Here is a 23,489-nt window from a genome sequence, read left to right as displayed (position 1 = left end):
CATGGGCGGTCAGAAGGAAATAGACTTTGTGTTGGACTGACCTGGGTTTGAAAACCTGCTGTTCCATTTATGTACTGAGTAAAGTTGGGACATATCACTTTGCCTCTTTGTGCCTCAGTTTCCTGATTGAAAGTATTGCTACTGAGATGGACCACAGTGATTCTTATTTGTGGATGAGCATTATAGTCAATTATGCCATTTTACCTTTTAATCTTACCTTTGAAGTGTTGGTTCCCATTCTGAATATACCGCATCAGGATCTCTGGGGAGTGGGACTGAGCTTGATGTCAAAAACAAACAACCAGATCTACAGATGATTGTGTTCACTGTCAGGGTAGAGAGACAGTGATCCACTTCAGAAACAGTGTCAGGACTGAAAACCGTGGCCTGGTTCTCACACCTGGTGTGTAGTGGCTGTGATGGGCTAAATAGTGTACCCCAAAAGGTATGTTGAAGTCCTGACGCCTCAGGACTTCAGTACCTCAGAATATAACTTGATTTGGACATAGGGTTGTTGCAGATGTAATTAATTAGGATGAGTTCATACTGGAGTAGGGTGGGCCCTAATCCAGCATGACATGTGTCCTTATAAGAGAGGACACGCGGAGATACACAGAGAAGAAGGCCATGTGGTGACAGGGGCAGGAATTAGAGTGATGTAGCTGCAAGCCGAGGCCCTCTGAGGATTGTGACTCTCCTCAGAAGCTAAGAGACAGGCATGAAATTCATTCTCCCTCCAAGCCCTGAAAAGGGTGTTCAACTTTGTTGAAACCTTGATTTTGGATTTCTAGCCTCTAGGATTGTGACAGATTACACTTCTGTTGTTTTAAGCTACCCAGTTTAGGTTCCCCACAGAACACCCATTGCTGTTTTGTGGGATCTTAGTAGTCAGTGGAAAAGTATATGAGAAATGCTTACACAATGTTTGCAGTTTTCCTAGGACTCATACTCATCATCTCTGAACTGTAACAACAACCTTTTGGGGTGTTCATACGGGGCCGTTCACTTCTACCTAAAGATAAAGAAGAGTCAGAGAGGCTTACCCACTATCCAGAGCTTTATGACTTCTTTGCTTTCTTAGGGCAGTGCTAGGAAGCTAATATAACAGCCATTCTATAAGTCGAGTTACCTTATCTAACCGAGCAGATATCACCATTACGTAGGCTCATGGACACGTATGCATACAGGTGCGTCTACAGCAGTCTTGAGTGTTTAGGTTGAGTGGTATGTGGTTGTGGTGTAAGTGAGCAGACAGGCAGGTTGGTGTCAGAAGCTGGGAGCTGTGGGGAACAGAGTAGGTAGATGGTGAGGTGAGTGAGCATGTAGGTTGTGTAAGAGGAAAAATGGAACTGTCATACTTCAGGATGCTGTTACCAGATATATCTTCTCTATTTTTAAATGTGCTCATGTCACCCTCTTTTTGTGGACCAGCTAATAGGTGCTGCTTTGCTTTTGTTATTGTTTTGTTCTTGTATTTTGCTTTAGTCTTTTCCTTGTAGATAATGTTTGGTGAAAATGGCTTAACCCCACCTGTGACACCCGGCCTTAATTCTAAGGTTCCTTCTAACTTTGCTTGCAATTTGCCAAATACAGTTTTATTGAGAAAGTGAATGAACTGTGTTAGAGAGGCCATGTGATATAAGAGTTGGAGGATTGTAGGGCAAGAGCTTCACAGATCCAGAGACAAAAAGATCTAGATAAAAATGCAAGTTCTGCCCTACGTGTCTAAGCCTCAGTTTCCTCTGTAAAATAGTGGTGATTAAATCTACCTCTCAGAATCAGTAGAGGGATAAAATCAGTTAACAAATGTTTGTGTTCATTGTCCTCCTCTTTTGTACTTACTATGGTTCAATATCATGGAGTTGAACAAGCTAATTGCAGATTTGGTTGGACTTGGGCTTAACAAGGCCTTACATTTGGGATGATTCTGTCTATCCCAACACTAAGACTCTTACACCTTCAACTGTCAGTTTGCTACTGTGTGTAGCATCCATATTCTTACCAAGTCATGACTGGGAACAACTGAGTGGAACAAATCAAAGTAACTCATTCTGTGATCTCATCTCACAAGCTGTGTCTTCTTATTGGTGAATCAGAAGCCTCATCACTGTCTGTAATGGGGTATCACAACATGCACTCACAGGAATGCTGGTCATGTCCTTACATTCTTGGAAGAAACTTTCAAGAAGAGTACAAGGGTCATAGCTCTCTGCCCTATTTGAAGGAAACTTTTAGCTTTCTGCTGTTTAAAAGTGAAAATGACTCTGAGTCCAGTTACACCTTGTCTGTTTCATCTCAGGAAAAATGAGCACCAGGCAGCAGCTTGTAAAAATGCTGGTTCCCATGCATCTGTGTGTGTGAGTGAGAAGATGAGAGAATCAGAGCCCGATATGCATTACTGGGGACTTTCTGGCCATCTGTGTATTCGGGTCTAGCTGGTGTGTACCACAGAGTGCCAGCATGGACTTAGAATGCACCAAGATCGGCCTGCATGTTGCTCCTGCTCTGTCAGCCTCAAATGCCAGTTGTCTGGCACAGCAGACTCATGATCTGCACCCCAGATGGCAGTTTGGCTGAGCTGGGTGCAGGCTGTCAGAGGGAACCACGTGTGTGGCAATAAAGCCCAGGAGGCAAAGCCAGCTCTCTAGAGTTGTTTGGGTGCCAGCCATTCTCTGCCAGGGGCCTTTTTCACCATTAGGATATTGAGGATCTAATGAATCAAGATGACTCATGGAAAGTGTAGCCATCAACAAAAATAAGAAAAGAATTTTCACTGACACGCTCTCTGCTACTGAGTCCCTAGTCAGTGGATATGAGAGAGGGAGAGAGTGGGGTGCTCTCAGCAGTGGAAGTAATGTCGTCCTTTAGGTGTCCGGCCTGATAGCTCAGCATTTCCATGAGATGGTCCACGTGCACACTTAGAACAGTGTCTGGCACATGGTAGACCCTCAGGACATGTTACCCGTTGTTACTAGGACAACTGTCATGGGGATTGTTATAATTATTCTTTGGTACCAAGTGCTGTCTGTGTATTAAAGGGGAATCTAGGGCTGATACTTCTCACTTCATGTAATGGGGATAGTGACAGTATGTGTAGGCTATGAAGCCAAGGGATCTTTAGGATTCTGTCACTTGTAGGTGACCCTGGATCAATAGTACCATTGTCTATTTGCACAGCCCATTTTATTTTTACCCAAAATTGTGTTCTGGAGAACACTCAACTCAAATGAAAACAATATACAGCATTATACATTAAAAGGAGCTTGTGACCATACATTTCAAAAACACGGAATGAATTTAATGCATACATAGGTCCTGTGAAGCTCAATGAAAGACGTAAGGTATGCAGGATTTCCTACTTTTTTTTTGAGGGAATGGGAGGATTGTGGAACCCATTACTTTTCCCACAGAACACCCATTGCCATTTTGTAGGATCTTAGTAGTCAGCGAAAAAGTATTTGAGAAATGCTCACACAATGCTTTGCAGTTTCCCTAGGACTCATACTCGTCTCTGATCCATAATAACAATATTTTGAAGTGGTCTTACTGGGCTGTTCACTTCCACCTAAAGATAAAAGAAAAAAAGAGTCACAGAGGCTTACTCACTCTCCAGAACTTTATGGCTTTTTTCTATCTTTGTACAGTTCTTTTGCCTTTATACTAAACTTTCATTAAGCCAAAATGCATGTGTCTTATTTTATTCTTAGAGTTTGAACCTCTGAGAATAATTGTCATCTCTTCTGTCATGACAATTTTAGATTGAGGCTGCATTTGTGTGTTTGTGTAAGGGTGTGTGTTTTTGTGAAGCAGTTCTGTTGTTATTGGATATTGTATGGTCCTGTCACCTAGTAATAAAAATAATTTGCATCTGATTTAGCATAAGGTTTACATGTTACCTAGGCAATGCCCAGGTGTACAGAAATGGTTTCTCTTCTTGCAGTGTTTTCCAGGGGCAGGGACCCATAGCACTAGGGTTAACCAGTGTTCCTGTTGCTCAGAGGCACTCAATCTTGATGGAAGCATTATTTGCATTATCGGTTACTCCAAAACCACGACTGGCCTCCAAAGTTGGTATTGTCTCTGTTTGTTAGGGGCTTGTTGTTATTTCCTGCCTCATTGACGAGGTGGATATTCAGAAGGTGATGCTTTAAAAACACGAGGAAATGGAAAATCCTGCATTGATGCCTTCATTAAAGGAGGTGCAGGTGATGTGTTGATGAAACATGTGAGCTTTGGAATCAGATGACCTGGCTTTGAATCCTAATTTCCAGGCTTTGAGTTGTGTGACACTGGTCCTTGTTTTAACCTCTTTTTTTTTTTTTTTTTTTTTGAGTCTGGAGCCCAGGCTGGAGTGCAGTGGCTCGATCTTGGCTCACTGCAAGCTCCACCTCCTCATGCCATTCTCCTGCCTCAGCCTCCCGAGTAGCTGGGACTACAGGCACCCGCCACCATGCCTGGCTAATTTTTTGTATTTTTTAATAGAAATGGGGTTTCACTGTGTTAGCCAAGATGGTCTCGATCTCCTGACCTTGTGATCCACCTGCCTCGGCCTCCCAAAGTGCTGGGATTACAGACGTAAGCCACCATGCCCGGCCCGTTTTAACCTCTTTAAGCCTAAGTTTTACATCTGGAAAATGGGATAATACTGCTTCTTGTGGTTGTTGTGAAAATTAAATGAGTTAATGCATATATAACAGCAGGCTGGCAAATCATAAGCACTCAATAAATATTGTCCACTATAATCTTTCCTCCTTGAATGATAGTGGTTCCAAGGAACTGAACCCAAAGAGACAGCCGAAAGTACTAGGTTTGGAGAGTCTTAGAATCACCTGCTACCTCAGTTTCCTCGTTGAAAGTTGAGGACTGAGCTTGTGAGGTGAAACAACTAGCCCAGCTGACAGTCAGGCTGTGTCTCCCCTCTGTTCCTTCCCCATTCTGTCAACCTTTTATAGCACACACCACTTACTAGCGATCATATTTTTTAAAATTGTTCGCTTATTTATCTGTCTCCAACACTAGAGCGTAAGCTCCATTTAACTCAGGGACTCTGACCTTGTTGTCCTCTCCGGTATTCTCCACATTGAGGATAAGTGACTACACTGAATAGTTACCCTGTGTGACTTAACACTGAATGAATGAATGAGTTCAATGAGGTGCTTGTTGAGAGACAGACACATACACAGACACCTGTCATCAGATCAACCCTGCCGTTTAAGTATTGTTATATTTACAATCCAGGACGTCTGAATTCCTGCCTCATTTTTAAGGCTCTTTAGAGGGAAATTTAACACATGCAGGTAGCTGTCTTGTGTAGGGTTTTATGCCCTGTTTAGCCAGTGCCATACCTTTTGCAGCACATTTTATTTCATTCTCGTGGAGAACAGAGACTGCTTTTTGCCATCTTGGCACAGGGGGTCATGGTGTGGTTGTCATTAGTCAGCTCCCCTAGGGAACTCATGAGAATAGATCATATGAAAGGGCAGTCACGTTAAATATCATATTTCTTATCTGTCTTCATCAGTCTTGGTCCCTCAGTCTACCACTAGCAAAGAAAAGAGAAACACAGTAAGTTGTAACACATAGAGATGGCTTTGGGTTAGAAGGACTTCACTTCCACTCTTAACTAGTCTTTCTTGGGCAAGTGGCACAGTCTCAGAGGGTCTCAGTTCCCTTAACTGTAAAGTGGGGAAATTGTACCTACTTGGCATGGCAGAAGAGAGCTGTGTTTACAGTGTGGGTAATGTGTATGTTACACAACGAGCCTCCTGGCAAATCTCTGTGGGTATGATGTCCTCATTAAAAAATGATATGGGCGGGTGTGTATGTGTCAGTGAAAACATTACCAATTGGAGGTACAGTGTTGAGTAAACAATCACTGAGATGTCTGTGGGTCTTCCGGGACTAGATTGGCTGGAAGACTGCCTTAATTATGTCACCAAATCGTCTGGAATGTGAAAAATGGCAGTGAAAGGATAACTAACTTACCACAGCTTCTTAACTAGAAATATAACATTCCATATCAAAGCAAATATCTCTAGATTATTGGTTAGAAATATTAAACTGTGAACTTTAAGAAAATAATTCTATTTCCACAAAGGAAACTGATAACAGAAACATATCAGGATTCATAATACAAGTAAGATTATGTTTATGGTCCTATCACACTAGAAAAGACTGAAAAGACAAAGTGTTTGGGATTTCCTAGTTTATGCTGAGGCTCAAATCTCTGCTGTACCCATGATTTGCTACCTCAGAGCTAGAGAAAGCCACCAAGACATACAAACACCATTTTTTATTAACTTGCTTTTGCTGTGACTTCTGTAGTATGTGTAGCCCATCTTCACTCAAGTCTGTCTGCTTGAAATTTGTGAATGCACACGGGTGTGTATGTGTGTAGGGCTCTAATGGTATGAATTTCTACTTATTAGTGTCTGTGTACCTGTGATTATATTTATATCCATATTTGCATGCGCATCAACCCTTCAATTACTCTACTATAAGACACGTGGCAACTTGGACCTGCTGGCACAAATAATAACCTTGAGGAACATGTAAAAATATGACAAGGAACAGCCACAAAAGCACCTATAAAGAGCGAAAACCAGGAAGATCGCATGATGAGTTGAAACTAGTGACTCGCCGTGGTTGTATACTGACTCTTAAGCTGAGAAGCATAGAAAAACAAATGGGGAAAAAGAAATAAGAGAAAAGACAAGCAGGCAAATTTTAAAGAAGCAGAAACAAGAAATGAGGGCAACAAAGTACAGTGAACTTCAATAATAAGAATGATGAAATATGAAGTGTCCTTGGGTAAAATGAGGGCCAGGGTGAGAAATAGAATTATGGATTTTTAAGGATTTCTTCAAGTTCATTAGGCTGGAACACTTTTTAATGTATCATGACCATGAGGGAGGAGGCAGAAGGAATGCCTGAGCTGCATGGTAATCTAGATGGAGGGGCACACTGAGTATCATTCCCCATGACTCTCCGCCTGGCATCTCTGAAGGCATCAGTTTGTTAGTATCATTTCATTAGACTTGTGCAAACCCAAACTTATCGGGCCCTTCACCATGCTTCTTATAAAGACTGGCTGCAATATTTGTTTTATATCTCAATAACTGTGCCTGAATTGTAAGAAGATTTCCAAAAGATGGTAGCAGTATGCAATAGTCACCCAAATGGATTCCAAGGTGTAGACTTCTCCTAAGATTCATGTCATAGCTTTCTGATTTTTTTGTTTGTTTGTATGTTTGTTTTAGAGACAGAATCCTGTCGTGTCACCCAGGTTGGAATGCAGTGATATGATCCTGGCTCACTGCAGCCTCAAACTCCTGGGCTCAAGTGATCCTCCTGCCTCAGTCTCCTGAGTATCAGGGACCACAGGCTTGCTGTAGCTTTCTATTGAAGCCTGTCAGAGAAACTTTGTGCCTATGACTTTCTTCTCATTAAAAAGAAGTATTAAATCCGCTAACATAAGTCACATTTAACCATTTAAGAGTGTGATTTGGTACAAGGGTAAACTGTTCAGAAACAGACATGTACCTTTTTCCTCCCTTAAAAAGAATCCTGTACTGTTTTGACTGTAGTTTTTACCAATCTTAATGCAGTGCTCAAAACACGATGGGTGTATTATTCTTTACAACCAGTCATCAACTTTAACTTTGAATTAACGCAATCCTAGCAATTTGGTTCTTACCAAATTGTTTCTCCTGTGAGCTCTGATTGGCTGCTTCTCAGGAAGAGGAAAGGTTTTTGGTGTGTCTTTCTAGTTCTTGCATTCAGCTCACGAAGTCCTTTTTTTCCCCTTGGCTTTCTGCTGTAAGATTTTGGTTTTCTTTCTCTACAGATGAAAAATATAAAATACAATGGCTATGTGGGAAATAGACAACTTTTTATTTCAGGTTCAAACAACAACACACAGGCACTGCTCTTCTTTCTCCCAGTAGGTCTCTCCGGAGGTCATGGAATTGACCCTGCCTAGGTGAGGTTCAGCCCAGCATCTAGAACCTCCCTGCACATCTGAGGTTACTTGAGGGAGGTGCTAAGAACATAAACATAAACACTTCATATGCAGAGTGCTTGTGATAATGTGCTCCTCAGAACAGAACAAAACACTGTTCGAAGAGCATCAAGTGAGTTTTCCTGCGGCACTCGAGAGGCAATTCCGACCATAACACAGCATGAGACTGTCAGGTGTGCAGTCAGCCCAGCATACACATGAACAACAAAGCTGACCAAGGGGTAGGTTTGAAGCCCTCCGGAGCTGCTGATGATTCTACTGAAGGACTTAAGGACGAAGTATGAGGAATTCACGCTGACCTTCGGGAAGGCCAATGTGGGGCTAGGAAGAGGGCTGTGTGCTGTCAATCAGTCGTGCATCTCTGCCTTTCCTTTTTGTTCCATTCTTGTCACTTCAGTTCAGGCCCTCATCACCTCATATGGGAAATTATCACTGTGGCCTTTGAATTTCTTATTCTCTTTCAGAAAAAAAAAAAAAAAAAAAAAGCCAGTGTCTTAACCACTACCTGCAACACACCATGATCTGGCCTGCTGTTATCATCTGGCCTCATCTCCACTTCCCCGCTCTGGCCCCTGCCACTCCTTAGCATCCTGACATCTTCATGCCTCTGAGCTTTGCACTGGCTGTGCCCTTTGCCTAGAGTGCTTCTCCCTCAGATATCCACGTGGTGAACTCTCTCACTTCCTTTGCGTGTTTGTCAAAATGTTCAGTGAAACCTTCCCTGGCCAACCTGTCTACAACTTCAGTTTTCTCCTACTCCTGATATTTCTTATCTCCCTTTCTCTCTTTAGTTTTCTTTTCAGTACTTATTTCTGTCAATATATTATATACTATACTTATCTCTCTTGTTTGTTGTCCATCTCTCGCAGGAGAATATAAGTTCTATGAGATCAAAACAGTTTTTCAGGGCTGGGCACAGTGGCTCATGTCTATAATCCCTGGTTCTGTCTGTTTTCTCTCCACTCCTGCGACTGTTCCCAAATAAATATTCCAAGGTTTAACTAACTTGTAGACACAGGTGGCATCACATGAGCCACAGTAATACAGATGCAACTGTTTTTAACTCTACGCAGTCTGTGTAAGACCTCAGTCTTCTGCAAAATAGCCCTTCCATCAGAGAGTCCTGTGGGTCCTCAGAAGATATCTGATTTGTGCTCACAAAAATATTATAGTTGTTCAGCTATGATTGTCATGCGGCCTCTATGCTCTCTTTCTTTTTCTTTTTTCTTTTCTTTTTTTTTTTTTTTTTGAGACAGTCTTGCTCTGTCACCAAGGCTGGAGTGCAGTGGCACAATCTCAGTTCACTGCCACCTCCACCTCCCAGGTTCAAGTGATTCTCATGCCTCAGCCTCCTCGGTAGCTGGGATTACAGGTGCCCGCCACCATGCCTGGCTGATTTTTTATATTTTTAGTAGAGACAGGCTTTTGACATGTTGGCCAGGCTGGTCTTGAACTCCCGGCCTCATGTAATCTTCCCACCTCGGCCTCCCAAAGTGCTGGGATGACAGGCGGGAGTCACTGCACCTGGCTGCACTATTTTTTCCCTATTGTGGGCAGAAGGCGTCCATTCCTCAAACACTTTGAAGGTGCCTCATTACTGTTGCTTTTGGAATTGCTCATTGCGAGAATGTCTATGTCCTGGTGGGGGTTTTGTCTCCTTCTGTTTCCTAAAGCCAGCAATTTTTCAGACCGGGGCTGGTTGAGGGGTTAAGTGGGGAGACAGCCCTATGCCAGAAGTCCTTTCTCCTTTCTTCCTTCCCCTTTTCCTTTCAGAATAACTGTGTCAGGCAGTGTTCTCGGTGCTGGAATATAGCAGCATGGAAACACACAGAGAAATCTCCACCTCTCTGTAGCTGTAATTTTGAACCCCGTGGTTTCTGGGGAGTAGTTCTGTTTCCCCCTCTCTTGCAGCTCCTCATGAGACAGCTCCTCTGGCTTCTTAACACAGCCAGTGTACCTACTTCCCAGGTTTGAGGGCATCCTACTCTACCTGCTGGCAACCCCCAGACACACCGTTCAAACCTCCACACTCAACCACCAGCCTTGAGCCCAGTGACTCCTGTACATAGACACCCAGGAGCCCAGGAATTGTCCCGCAGTGGACATGCCAAAGCAGGTCTCCCTGCCTTTTCAGAGGCATCGGTGCCTACTACATAAAGAGACTTTGGATCTTTTTCCTGCTGGAATGCCTTTGATTTTTTTGAAGGTACACATTTTAAGCCTAAATTCAAGAATTTGCGTTCTTTGCTAGACCCTTTTTACTGGTTCAGCCTCAGACTTTGCCCTCCTCTAAATGATAGCTTTTCTTGTCTGAGCTGTTGTTGAGCATGTAGCCATGTGTGGCTCTCTCCTTCCAAGTCCCTCTTGTCTCCTGAAGTAGCTTGCCAGCTCTTCCAAGGACAGAAGCTTCCTTCTGTTTATATCCTGTACAGCACTCATGTAGTCTTATACACATAGTGATGGTTAAAATAATTGGTGAACTAAATTTCCATAAATATATTCTGGAAAAGTCAGCAGTAACAGATTGTTTCAGCCATATGGAAACTTCTCTTATGTAGGATACCTCAAACTGTCATGATTCCAGATACCTGGCATCTACAGATTCAGGAGCATTGGTGTATATCTGAGCATTGCATGAGTATTTTGATGTGTCCTTTGTAAGAGTCTCCAACCCAACTTCTTGTTATTCCTGCTGCTTTTCTTCCAGATATTCTGAGATACTTTTGGCATCATCCCTTATCAAGGGTGTTGATTGTTGGGGGCTGTCTCAGAAGGTTTCAGCCCTTACCAGGTCCTTGTCTGTCCACAGATCATGTTGCACAAACCCATGGGGTCTTGAAAAATGAAGGCCTGCCTTCCAACATGGGCCAGCACTACTCAGGGTCTGGGCTAGGACCTTTTAACACGGAGTGAGGTCTGTCTGCAATTGAACCTCTAAAGAGAGGTCTGAGTTTCCACTCGGGTCACAGACTCCTCTGGACATGTGGCATCTTTGCTCATTGGTCTGGAATCATGAGATCATGTTGTCATAGACAGAATGAATGATATACTGAGGATAAAAGGAGTGTGCTGGAACTTCAGCTAGCCACTCTCCTGGCTTGTCCAAAATGTTCTATATTCTCTTGAAGAAAAAGAGAAGCCTGCATGAGTGATAGTGGAGGTCAGGCTTTGGCCCTGAAATCATATTAATGGAACTTTCAGATAATGTCGTTCTTCATTTTTCCTAATGCCAACTTATAGATTGCATCCCAGACTCCCCAGAGAAGTAGAAGTTGCCAAGTATGCTTGTCATTTCTTCTAATTAGGTTTTTAAATAAATCAAAGAACTCTTGTTTTCATTTACCTTGGATTATACAGCAAGAATGTTCTTGTGTATGTTGCCAGAGAGTCAATGCCTGTTGAAAGGACACCAGATTCCTGACATGCTAAGAGCTTAGGAAGGCTCCTCCCCTCCACCTTCCTAAGCCTTCCATTAGCCCCACCATTTAAGAGGAGGAAAGGACGGTCCTGCCAGGGCTGCATGGCCCCTCCTTCCTACCCATCTCCAAAGTGCTGCTATGGAGTGGGCTTTGTGGTCTAAAAGAGAAGGAGAACGGGGAGGAGGAGAGCACTCCCCTGGCCTCTCTTGCAGTTTTCCCTTTGCCTGATTTTCAGCCTTCCCTCAGTTTCTAGTCCTCAGGGTGAATCTTCCCATCTAGGAGGCTAAGGGGTAGAGAAAGCATGGGGGAGAAAGCTGGGAGGCATCTGGGGATAGGCCTGGCCCAGCCACCTCCTCTGTCCTTCCTCCTGGCTTCTCACCATGTGGCCCCACTCTGGCCCTTTCCCCAGCATGTCCCCATCTGCCCCCTTATACACTCACAGTATTGTTGGTTTCTGTCTGAAGCCCCTTTCCTGGCTGTCATCCCTTTGCTCACTGTGGCCTCATAGCTGGTGATTCCTTGCATTAGGTCCGGGAATTCTGGAGTAAGGTGTCATGAGCTCAGACTTTGCCCTGGTGTTTTTGGTCCTGCAGCAGCCTCTGGTCTCTGAGCTCTTCTGAGATGGGGAGACTAAGAACAGGTTGCCATGCTGGTTGCTCTTTTCCCACTGCCTTCCCCATGTCCCATCTCTGATGATTCCACCTGTAGAGGTGGGCAAGTGCAGTGGGAGATCTTAGGACTGCAGCAGAAGCTATGTGGTCAGCAGGCAGTGCAGTTGGCCCCACTGCAAGGAGAAATAAGGCTTGCCATGTGCCTTATTCAGAAATGGACAGCCAGCCTTGTTGTACCTGCTTCTTGGGTGTCAAACTTCTGACAATTGGGAATGACAGATATTTAATTTTACTTACCTTGGGTAGCAAAAAGGCCCCAATCCTTTTATAAATCATAGGTCTGTGAAAGTAGATAACCCCAGGCCCTGAAGTACCCACCCCCCTCTCCTTTCCTCCCCTCTCCTCCCTCTTCTCTCCTACCCTTTCCCATCTTTTCCCCTTCTCTCTTCTTCATCTTTATTTTTCATCATCTTTCCCTTCCTTCCTTTCCTCTTTTTCTCTATCAAACTCTTTCAACTCCCACCAGATATTCATTGTTACTTAGCAGAAATCACACATCTTGCTCAAAGGAAGAAAAAAAAAAAAAACAGCTTTCTTGGTACTTACAGATCAGGCACTTAGGTAAGGGATGTAATTGGGTGGGATAGGATTCAATATTAATCTGTTTATTAGGGACAACTGTATACTCTCTACCACTGCCTGCCACTGATCCCTCTGTCCTCCTCAGTCCCCGTTCCCTGCTCCAGTGGTCTAAAGCTGTGATGGTTTTTCTCTCATGCCTGCTGTAAGCTGAAGATTGGTGGAGAGCTGTCACTACTTTGAGTGCCAGCAGCGCCTGCAACATGGGAAATATGTAGGATGTGTATTCTCTTATAACCACTGTGTGGCTACTGGTGAGATCCTGCCCACCATCCTGAAACCGAGCATATGTTTTATTGTGTTATTATTTAAGTAAATGTTGCTCATGTTTTTATTAGAACAGCGTAATATAATGGAATGTGATCTATACTGTGTTCCATAGTGTCCTAGTTTAAACAGATATGTTCCCCGCTCTGCCCACCCTGTACCACACACCTACAAATAAGTTTCTTTTGACTATTAACACCAGCAAAATCAGGGAACCCTTAGTAAAGGTGCTTAGGTGCTATTTGATATTTAAGGCAGTAAGCTCAATTGGCCTTTAAATTCATTGATGAGAGCAAATTACTGTTTTTCAAATAATTTTAATTTTTAAACATGTTTCATGTTCTAGGCAATATTTATTTGTTTAAATTATGTTTTTGTGCTAGGTTCTGTAACAACTATGTCTCAGTGAATAAGAGGAATGTCCCAATGAATAGAGGAATAAGAGCTTACCTACTGAATGCTTCTTTTTTGAGACCGAGTCTCACTCTGTCACCCAGGCTGGAATGCAGTGGCAGGATCTCGGCTCACTGCAAGCTCCGCCTCCTGGGTTCACACCATTCTCCTGCCTCAGCCTCCCAAGTAGCTGGGACTACAGGCGCCCACCACCATGCCCGGCTAATTTTTTTGTATTTTTAGTAGAGACGGGGTTTCACCGTGTTACCCAGGATGGTCTCGATCTCCTGATCTTGTGTTTCGCCTGCCTCGACCTCCCAAAGTGCTGGGATTACAGGCGTGAGCCACTGCACCCAGCCTCTCCTGAATGCTTTTAAGTGACTTTTCTTGGTTTAATTTATCATCTTTCATAGAGAAGGAAGCACTGGCTCATATAAGTTATTTGGGGAAAAGTGAGTATTTATAGTGTTTAGAATGTCCAGATTCCTGCATCTTACCTTTGTATATAGCTGGGAACTTCAAAATAAAAAATTGCAACTTAACTAAGCACAAAATTCTATGTGTTTTCGGCAATTTCTGTTCAGAAGCTTATTATCCAGCTACTTCAAATAACTTGAACCACTTGAAACATAGTAATACGCCACAAAGTCAGTGGTCAAAATTTCAGATTTGCTAAAACAGTTTCCATCAATTAAGGAACTACGAATCTATTTACTTTGCTACTATGGCAAAAGGCCTTGGACCTTTACTCAGAATTTATTTACTTAATTTTACATATGATTGTAAACTGTAATTATCTGATTTCTCAAATTAAAAGCTGTTAAGAAGCTGCCATTTAGGAAATTGAGAGCAACAAAAGACAGCGACACTGACTCAAAAGGAGCTCTACCCAAACAGAAGGACGGGAAAGAGAAAAATGACTGTTCTGTGTAGTACAGTGCATCATGTTGTAGTCTTTATGAAGAAAAATTTAGAATATGGTCTATATATTCTGCCTCAAAAGGCACATAAGTACGTAATATATTTTAAGAGGATCTTTTAAAATCCAATATAGTTCAGTTAAAATCAGTTTTATAACTTACAGCACTCAACTCCATATATTATCATCTGCAGAACATTGCACTTCAGTTATTCCATATGAATGTTAGTGCATTTACATGACGTTCCAGAAAGCTGAGAGATAACATATCTTAACTCACCGGTTCTCAAATTCCTCTAGCCCAGATCCCTTGTTCAAAAGATATTTTGACTCAGAATCTTGATTTGTAAAACAAAGAAAGGAGGAGGCATTCCATTTCATTGACTGCATGAGGTTTCCTGAGTTTTCTCCGTGCCCTCCTCCCATCCTCAGTGACTTTCGTAGGAGCCTAAGAAATCCCTGGAACGCCATAGAACTTAATGCAGAGCATAGTGTCAAGCATGAAGCTAGACTAGGACAGGAGTTATTGCCAAGGAGGGAGACTTTTCAGGCATCCTTAAATCACAGCCCGTAAGTGGTTGCCTACCTGTGGTAATATTGCTTTGCTTATCCACAAAGTAATTTGCTAGGAGTTTCATGGGAAATGAATAGACTGAAATCAACTCCAGTTTCCTTAGTGTCACTGTAACTCTGATAAGCAATGTGACTCAAATGCCCCATGCAGTTTCTGCAGGTGGTGCCAAAGCAGTGATTGGCACCGGGATATCCATAGGAAACAGAAGGGAAACCATGATTTGCTTATGGGTGCTCTACCCTGTAGAGCAAAACAGAATTTTCTGATTGTTCTTTTGATTGCTACTGCTGTGCTACTACAATTACTGTTTCATGTTTTGTTGTTGTTCCTCCCCCTCCTTCTTTTTCTCTTCTTCTTTTCTTTTTTAGCAGTAGAATAAGACACTGTTCAGTAGTGTAGCTAGATGCTTTGGTTTCTTTTATCATTGTTATGTGCAAAAGCAATTGTCAAACTTATTTCTTGTGCTACACCATGTTCTTCCCTCAGGAAGAGGAAATCCGAGAGTGATAAAAGCATCTGCAAGCAGAGTAAAGGCATCTCAGTCAGTGGATTTCTTCTACAAGTTTCATGACAGTGGTACTGCAGTGTTTTAGCTTCTTTGTAGGTGGCTGATAATGTGTAAATACCCCATGTTGAATGAATTCAGCTGTCCAAGACCTATGAGGCTGCAGTTTCTTTCCTGATCCTACCCCTCCAAGGTGGTGGTTTGCAGCTCCTCCAGGAGACTGGATTCTCCTCTGGCCACAGCAATACTTTATTTCTTCTCACCTACCTGACACAATTGACTCAAAAATTATACCTCAGCAGGGAAACCACTCCTCGGAAGGGGGAGGTTGCCAGCAATCTCTAAGAGTATCTTCCTTAAGGACAGGAACAGGGCCTTTCACACTTGGATGCTTTGATAGACCATTTGATAGATAGGTTTAGTTATAGTATGTTACTTTCAGGCTCAAACACAGAAATTATTCATGCAAATCCTCCTTCCAGTCTGTCCTTTGTAGAGAGGGCTGAACTTTCCTATCTTAGATCGTGCACGACACTGGCAGTCATGAAATGTAGATTCCGCTCGTTCATCTCTCTCCATGCAGTCCACTTTTTATCATTAGAGAAAAAGATAAACTTTAAAACATTTTATTGTATTGTAATTTTAAAGTAGTATTGACTGTCAGAGAGGCCAACTTGTGTAATGCTTACAAGCATGAGCTCTGAAGCCAGACCACCTGGCCCTGCTGTGCCTTAATTCGCTGACCTTGGGCAGTTTTCTCATCAGTAAAATGGAATTAAGAATAGAACCTGTTTTATAGGGTTGTGAAGGTTAGGTGAACTACCATTTGTGAAGTGCTTATAAGAGCATATAGCAAATACTATATTCCTTTTAGCAGCTTTTCCTGCTTTTGTTGCTATTCTTATTATTGTTTCCTGGGTGTAAAAGCTGAACTTGCCTTCTTTTCCTTCTGGAAGATTTGGGCAGAAACCCAAGTAACTTAGTCTAGACTCATGCCTGGGAGAGAAGCCTAAAATGACTGGCCCCTGGAAATCTAGACACTTTTGCAATAGGGAAAGAATGCCTGTTTTCAACTTAGATCTAAGTTTGGATGTTGGTCTTGCCCCTTAGCTACTTGAGTGATAATGTAGAAAATATTTTAAAATGGAAGAGAATAATGCCTACGTTGTAAGGTGCTGAAACTTAGAAATGACAGAATAAAGAGCTGGTTCTTATTATATGCTCAAAATATTGGAGCTATTATTATTATTTGAAGAGACAATCTAGCCCACCCTAAGTCATGCAGATATGGAGTTATTTGGTGAGTGGAGAGACTGTTGATAAAGTTTATTTAATATTTAAGATGAAGTTTTAAATTTGCTTTGTAATAGAAATAATTACAGTATTTGCTGTATTTATGTATATATTGTATATGCCCACTTTAATACTAGGGAACTCTTCAGAACAGACTGTTAACATTTCTTTTTTGTCTTTTGAATTGAATGTGATAGAAATCAGCTCTCAGGAGGAAGTGTGCAGTCTGTAAAATCGTCGTCCACACCGCCTGCATTGAGCAGCTAGAAAAGGTAAGAGCGCGCCCCCTGCTGCAGTTTTGTTACATTGCAAGTAGTTGGTCTTCGGAGGCCCAGTGTAATTTTCTAGTTGCAACTTTTTGAAAACAGTGCCCTTAAAAAAAAGCTGGAAGTCCAACATTATTACCAGATTAATAATGGAAAGATAATGTTTTAGGATCATTCACTCTCTTGTTTGCTGAAGTGTAATTTGATATCATTTTACGTTGACTCTTGGGAAATGGAATAACACTTAGATGGAAAAGCCTGGTGTGCACTGATTCTCTTATTATATCATCTCAGTTCAAGCATTACCATTCACCCATAGGCTCTTCCACAAGTTGTTTAAGAAGGGGGAAGTTCTATAAACTTTTTATAATTGTTGTTCACATATATCTGACTTGTGTGGTTTACTTCTTCTCAAAGTGCTGGCAAGGGAGTGAGCCAAGCTGGAAGCCGGCTGTCAGTCTGCTGGGCAGTGCTCCTCCTGTTGCTGCTCAAATGTGTGGGTGGGACTGGAAGTGACATCCTGGTGGTGTTGTACCTCCAGAATAAGTGGATTCGGCAAAGTCCATTTGTTTGTCATTTAGGGGATGGGAAAGGCTCCAGTAGTGAGTTGCCTGTCATCCTTTTTCCTTTCACACTTCCTACTCCATTTTTATGTGTGTTTCTCTGTGTATTATCTATGTTCTTGAGCTGTCATGGGTAAAAGCATTGAAATATTTTAGTACCCCATGACATTCATTTAGTTTCACTGACATGACCAGTTGAGCCTAGCTGATGTCTTGTGGCAATGGCTACCAATGTGTTATCTTAATATTTTCTTTTCTGCCCCAACTTCACTTACTCATCTCTGCCTTCATTCTTTTGCTCCTTTCACTTTATGGAGTAGCTAACCAAGATGTCAATGTGCCTACTAGGAGACCTCCACATCTAAAAGAAAAGCAATGCTGAATCCTTTTATAAAGAATAACTCTGGGCTGGGCATGGTGGCTCACGCCTGTAATCCCACACTTTGGGAGGCCGAGGTGAGCAGATCACGAGGTCAGGAAATGGAGACCATCCTGGCTAACATGGTGAAACCCCGTCTCTACTAAAAATACAAAAAATTAGCCAGATGTGGTGGCACGCACCTGTAGTCCCAACTACTCAGGAGGCTGAGGCAGGAGAATTGCGAGAATCGCTTGAATCCAGGAGGCGGAGGTTGCAGCGAGCTGAGATCGCACCACTGCACTCCAGCCTGGGTGACAGAACGAGACTCCATCGCAAAAAAAAAAAAAAAAAAAAAAAGGCAACTCTCTTGTCTTTGAATAGTCATCATAATACTAAAAAAACTCAAGTTTATATTTTCTATTTTTACAATCAGAAATCCAGCTGGGTAGTTTCAGCTGCCGATATCTTTCCTCTGGCTCTTTCTTATCTCAGTTTCTCATATTTGTGGTGTAAGAGCATTATTGTTTAAAGATACTTAGATTTCATTCTTGAGAATGAAGGAAAGGGGTTGGAGATATAGAATCACCTGGGATCTCTGTTGATTATCTAATGCGATGATTTCAAAAGACTAAGAAGAGTATTGTTCCTTGTTCTTTGAAGGTTTTGCTTTTCAGTCTCAATATCTGTCACTGTTTTTTTTTTTTTCCAGGTAATTCAGTCTAGTCTGATGCTTATCTCTAATATAATATACTTTTCTTTTTGAATGACAGATTAATTTCAGATGTAAACCAACATTTCGAGAAGGAGGCTCAAGGTCACCAAGAGAAGTGAGTATTTTCAGAGCTTGATTTCAAGTATCACTTTCGATTTCTCATTGATTCAGTGGCTTCATAGATATTCACCAGAGAATAAAAAATAAATTCTATCTGTCTCCATTGCATGCCAATTTTTGTTAACATATCCATAAATACAACCAATAAAATCTTCAAGTCTTTTCAACATGTGCACACTGGACTTTAGTCTCATAAAATGTACTGGGGAGTTAAGGTCTTACTGAATGAACCAGAGACTAGAGGAAGGCGGTAGTGATAGAATTGAAGGGGTTATAAAGAAATAGACTTTATTTATGTATTTTGAGACAGAGTCTCGCTCTGTCGCCATGTCTTCTGGTTGATTTTACGTGCATTTTCCAATTTGGAGTGGGTATAAGCGACTCATGGGGCAGCACAGTAACTGGTTATTCCTATAAACCCTGGAGTCAGATGGTCCACTTTTAAAACCAGCCTTGATGCTGTGTGATCTTAGGCATCTCACCTAAGCTCTCTAAATCTTGGTGTTTTCGTTTGTTAAGTAAATGAATAAATACATCATAAGCTAGAACTATATTCAGTTCTCGGTCTCTCACCCTCCAGTCTGGTCGTGAAGATCAACAGGTAAAGAGGAAATTTGAATGAAGAGTTGTTACTGATGTGTTAGTGGGAAGCAGAGGTATGACAAGAGGAGACAGCACGTATTTGTTCACATTTTATTTAGGGGAGACAGTGAGCACAGTTCAGGCAAAGATGGAGAAGGCAGGGAGGGTTCTCAGCCTTCCTGTGTTATTCTGGACAGTTTAGTTCCAGGCCCAAAATTGCACTCCCCAATCAGCGAAACAAAAGCCCATAATGAACAGAACCTGTCCTCCTAGAGTGTAGTTCCGCCTGCCCAGCATTCACTCACTGCTTCCTAAACATTACTGTCTTATATGATATCCTCCTGAGCACAAAGTCCAGGAAAGATGATTTCTGATCAACGTATTTTCTCAGGGAGATGAGGTTCAGTTCCACTTACAGATTTACTCCATGGAAACCTTCCTGGATGGTCTGCTCCTCAAATCAGCTCTGTGTAGTAACAAATAGGAAAGAGAGGAAAGGGGTCAGCGAAGGGGCTTCTCCTGAGGAGCTAAGTTAGTTGAGAGGAGGGTGGTTAGGAGGTGAGTGGTGAGAGCCTTCTGGATAAAAGGAAGAGCATGCAAATCCAAATGAGAGACTGTACTAAGACATGAGATCTGAGATAGCAAGAGCTGGATCGTGAAGGTTCCTGTAAGCCATGCTGCAAGTTGAGTGTTTTATCATCAGGATAGTTGGGAGGTGAGCGTTAAACTACTTTAAGCCAAATATTGTTCAGGCTGCAGTGTGGAGGAGATACCATGCAGTTCAAGAGTTGGAGGCATACAGGCAACTTTCAGAAGCCATGATAGTAATCTAGGCAAGAAATCATGGTGACATGAACTAAGAATAATGTTGGTAGATATGAGTTGAAGGAAACAAAATTGACAGGATATAGTAACTGATTGAAGTTTGGACACAAGAGGAGCCCAGACTAAACTAAGCTACTGCTACACACACACACACACACACAAAACAAAACAAAACAAAACAACCGAAAAACTGATTAGACGTATGAAAAAGAGTTGATGTGAGGATGGGGTGGGGAGGTAATGACTTTAGTTGTAGAACTACGAAGTGTGAGGTGTCCCTGTTGTCCTCAACTGGAGATGCCCAATAGAAGGTTGAGTGGGTGTATGAGTTTGGAGCTTATGAGGAAGACTGAGCTGGAGGTCAGGCATGGTGAGTCATCAGCATATTTACACAGTAATAAAAGCTGTGGGAATAGATGAACTGGAGAGTGGGAATAGGAGATATCTGAGAATTACAAACGTTTAAAGACAGTTGATGAAAAAAGACAACATGAATATGAACGCTCTAATTGTTAGTGACAAAGCAAAGGGATGAGAAAAAATGTGGAAAGAGAGTAGGTTGGGATGGAGGTTGCAGAAAGAGTAAAACATAGTTGTCCTCATCGATTGTCTTCTCCCACTGTGTTTGTGCAGCACAGCAGCAATAGGAAGATTGTGGGCCATGCGCAGGGTGAGGAGGGCAGGAGAAGAATGTTAGGGCTGTGGTGTCTTAGTACCATCCAGAGTGCAGACAGCATGGGCCAGAAGATAACTCAGTGATAACTCAAATGAAGGAGGTGCTTTATTTAGGAAACTGGAAGAGATAGTTTCATGTTAAGATGGAGTTTATGACTTTCCAGCCTGGGGATTCATATACCTGCCTTTAGCTTTCTGCCCTCCAGTATGTATCTCTCTCTATTGATAGGTCAGTGTGGAGGCAGGGGAAGAGAGAGAGACAATTTTAATTGTGCAATTTTTCTAATACAGCATGTTTTTGGTTTTCATTAGCCTGTACCACTTCTCTGAAGCTAGACCTTCCATAAGGGTTTTGGATATTCTCCCTTGTCTTCTTATCAAGGACTTGAAATTCCTTCTTTAATATGTTTTCATCCCCCCTCCCCATTTCCAGATAATTTCTACCAGCATAAACACACTCTAATAATTTATATCTTTAAAAAAAAACCAAAAACACTCCTTAGCCACCAACTGTGTCTTACCTATTGCTCTAGTTCTCAGTTTTGTAGTCACTGCCAAGCTTCCAGAAAGTGTTAACTATATAAATTATTTTCAGTACGTCACTTTCTAGTCATTGTAACCTGTTCTAATCTGATGTCTACTCTATCCATTTACTGAAATTGCTGCTGCTTTCAGTTTGCCTATGATCTCCTATATGCTAAATGTATTAGGTGTTATTTATTTTTCTGTTCTTTCTTCTCAAAAATATTCAAGATACTACATATTCCATCCTTCTTGGAATGCTGTCCTCTCTTGGCTTCCCATATCACCCTTTCCTAATTTTCTTCTTGCTTCATTGGATAGCCCTTTCTATTCTTTTTCCTTGCTTACTCCTCCAACCTCTGCAAATCCCTCTGAGCTTAATTCTCGTCTATGTTCTCTTCTCTCTGCCCACTCCTGTTAGAGGAGCTCATCCGGTCTCATGGCTTCAAATACCATGTGGGCTGACAACTCCTAACTTTACATTTCCCGTCTGCCTTTCTTGGAGTTCCACTTGGCATGTCTTTTGAATGTATCACAGTCATCTAAAATATAATACATCAAACACTAGACTATTCCCATTACCATAAAAATGATTTAAGAAAATCCTATGCACCTTAGGAAATGAGATGACTGTTGATCTGGCTTCTCAGTTGAGAAAACTGGGGGGGTCATGTTTATTCCTTCTCTCATAGACTCCCCACATCTAATTCATTTGCCCGTCCTTTCAATTTTATTTATAAAATATATTTCAAATCCACCCAATTATCTCCAATTCTGTTATCAGCACCTTAAACTAAGGTACTGTGACCTCTCCCCTTTGGCCAATGCAATAGCTTCTTCATGACTCTTCAGTTTTCACTTTCAGTCCACCCATGATTTAAAGAAGTAATCTTTCAAAATGAAAATTAGATTATGAGGTTGGTGCAAAAGTAATTGAAAGTAATGACAAAAACCGCAATTACTTTTGAACCAACCTAATATAATTTTCCCTGGCTTAAAACTCTCCAGTGGTTTCCATAACTCTTAGAGCGAAAGCAAGCCCTCTGTCTTGGCATGAAAAGGCCCACGTCGTCTGGCCCCTGCCTGCCTTTCCAGCCTCCTCCAGCTCCCATATAGACTTTCTTTCTATTTGAGAGGCACACACAAAGATATTCCCCACCTTTGGGTATTTGTGTATTTCATTGCTGTACTGAAAATCTCTTTGCATGACTGTTTCTTACAGTTAGGCCTCAATTCAAATATCATCCCCCTCAGACACTATCTTAGTCTGTTCAGGCTGTTGTAATGAAATACCATAGACTGGGTGGCTTATAAGCAACAAAAATTATTTCTCACAGTTCTGCAGGCTGGAAGTCCAAGATCAATGTACCAGCATGGTCCCATTCTAGTGAGGGCCCTCTTTGGGGTTGGAGACTGCCACCTTCTCATTGTGTTCTCACGTGGAGAAAAGAGGGTGAGAGAGTTTTCTGTTGCCTTTTTTATAAGGACCCTGATTGCATCCGTGAAGAGTCTATCCTCATTACTTGATCACCTCTCAAACACCTCACCTCCTATTACCATTACATTGGGGTTTAGGATTTCAACATACAAATTTTGAGGGGACACAAACCCCAGTCTTTTGCAGAGGTCTTCCTTAACAACCACCTTTAAATACATAGTATATTGTTCTTTATCAAAGTATCTTGTTTTTTCTTTTCAGGGCACTTTGTATACCGTAATAATTTATGCATATTACTGTTTGCTTGTCTAAAGAATGTCTCCCTTCTTTAGTGTAAATTTTGGGAGGTCACTCCTAGATTTTGTCCTAAATTAATTGCACCAAAACACAGAGTATGTGATTGATGGATATCTGCTGACCGAATGCGTTTACAAAGGTGTTCATTTCTCTCAAAATGTTTAGAAACTCTTAGTCTAAAAGGACATTTTGAAGATGAAACTAATGACTCACTGACTATGACTCATTTGATATTCCTAATTAAAAATTAAGAATTCTTACTACTACTAATTTAGATGTTTACCTAGTAAATGAAAAAACATTTGCTTTAGAATTAGTTTGACCCTAGTTCAAATTATACCTCTGCTTTTTTTCCACTAAGTGGTAAGAATCTCTGGAGCACAGATTGTTGGTCACTATGCCCTGGCATTTGCATAGTGCCTGACGTGTGACAAGTTTTAAATAAATATTTGTTGGAGCCATCTAAGTTGAATCTTTCTGGATATATA

The 23,489-nt window shown here is 41.8% G+C and overlaps 1 protein-coding gene across 1 annotated transcript in view; it reads left to right on the top strand.

Annotated features, from left to right (window-relative positions):
* DGKI (diacylglycerol kinase, iota) overlaps window positions 1-23,489 on the top strand; it is a 461,461-nt gene that overhangs the window by 174,480 nt on the left and 263,492 nt on the right. Inside the window, exons 4-5 of the mRNA XM_011941272.1 lie at window positions 16,838-16,912; window positions 18,601-18,657. The gene's annotated coding sequence lies outside the window, so the exon portion shown is untranslated. The remainder of the gene's footprint in view (window positions 1-16,837; window positions 16,913-18,600; window positions 18,658-23,489) is intronic.

The sequence above is a fragment of the Colobus angolensis genome, unplaced genomic scaffold (genome assembly GCF_000951035.1).
Source record: "Colobus angolensis palliatus isolate OR3802 unplaced genomic scaffold, Cang.pa_1.0 Scaffold2, whole genome shotgun sequence".
NCBI classification, from domain to species: Eukaryota; Metazoa; Chordata; class Mammalia; order Primates; family Cercopithecidae; genus Colobus; species Colobus angolensis.
The sequence above is the reverse complement of the archived record's forward strand: the minus strand, read 5'-3'. Positions and strand labels throughout refer to the sequence as shown.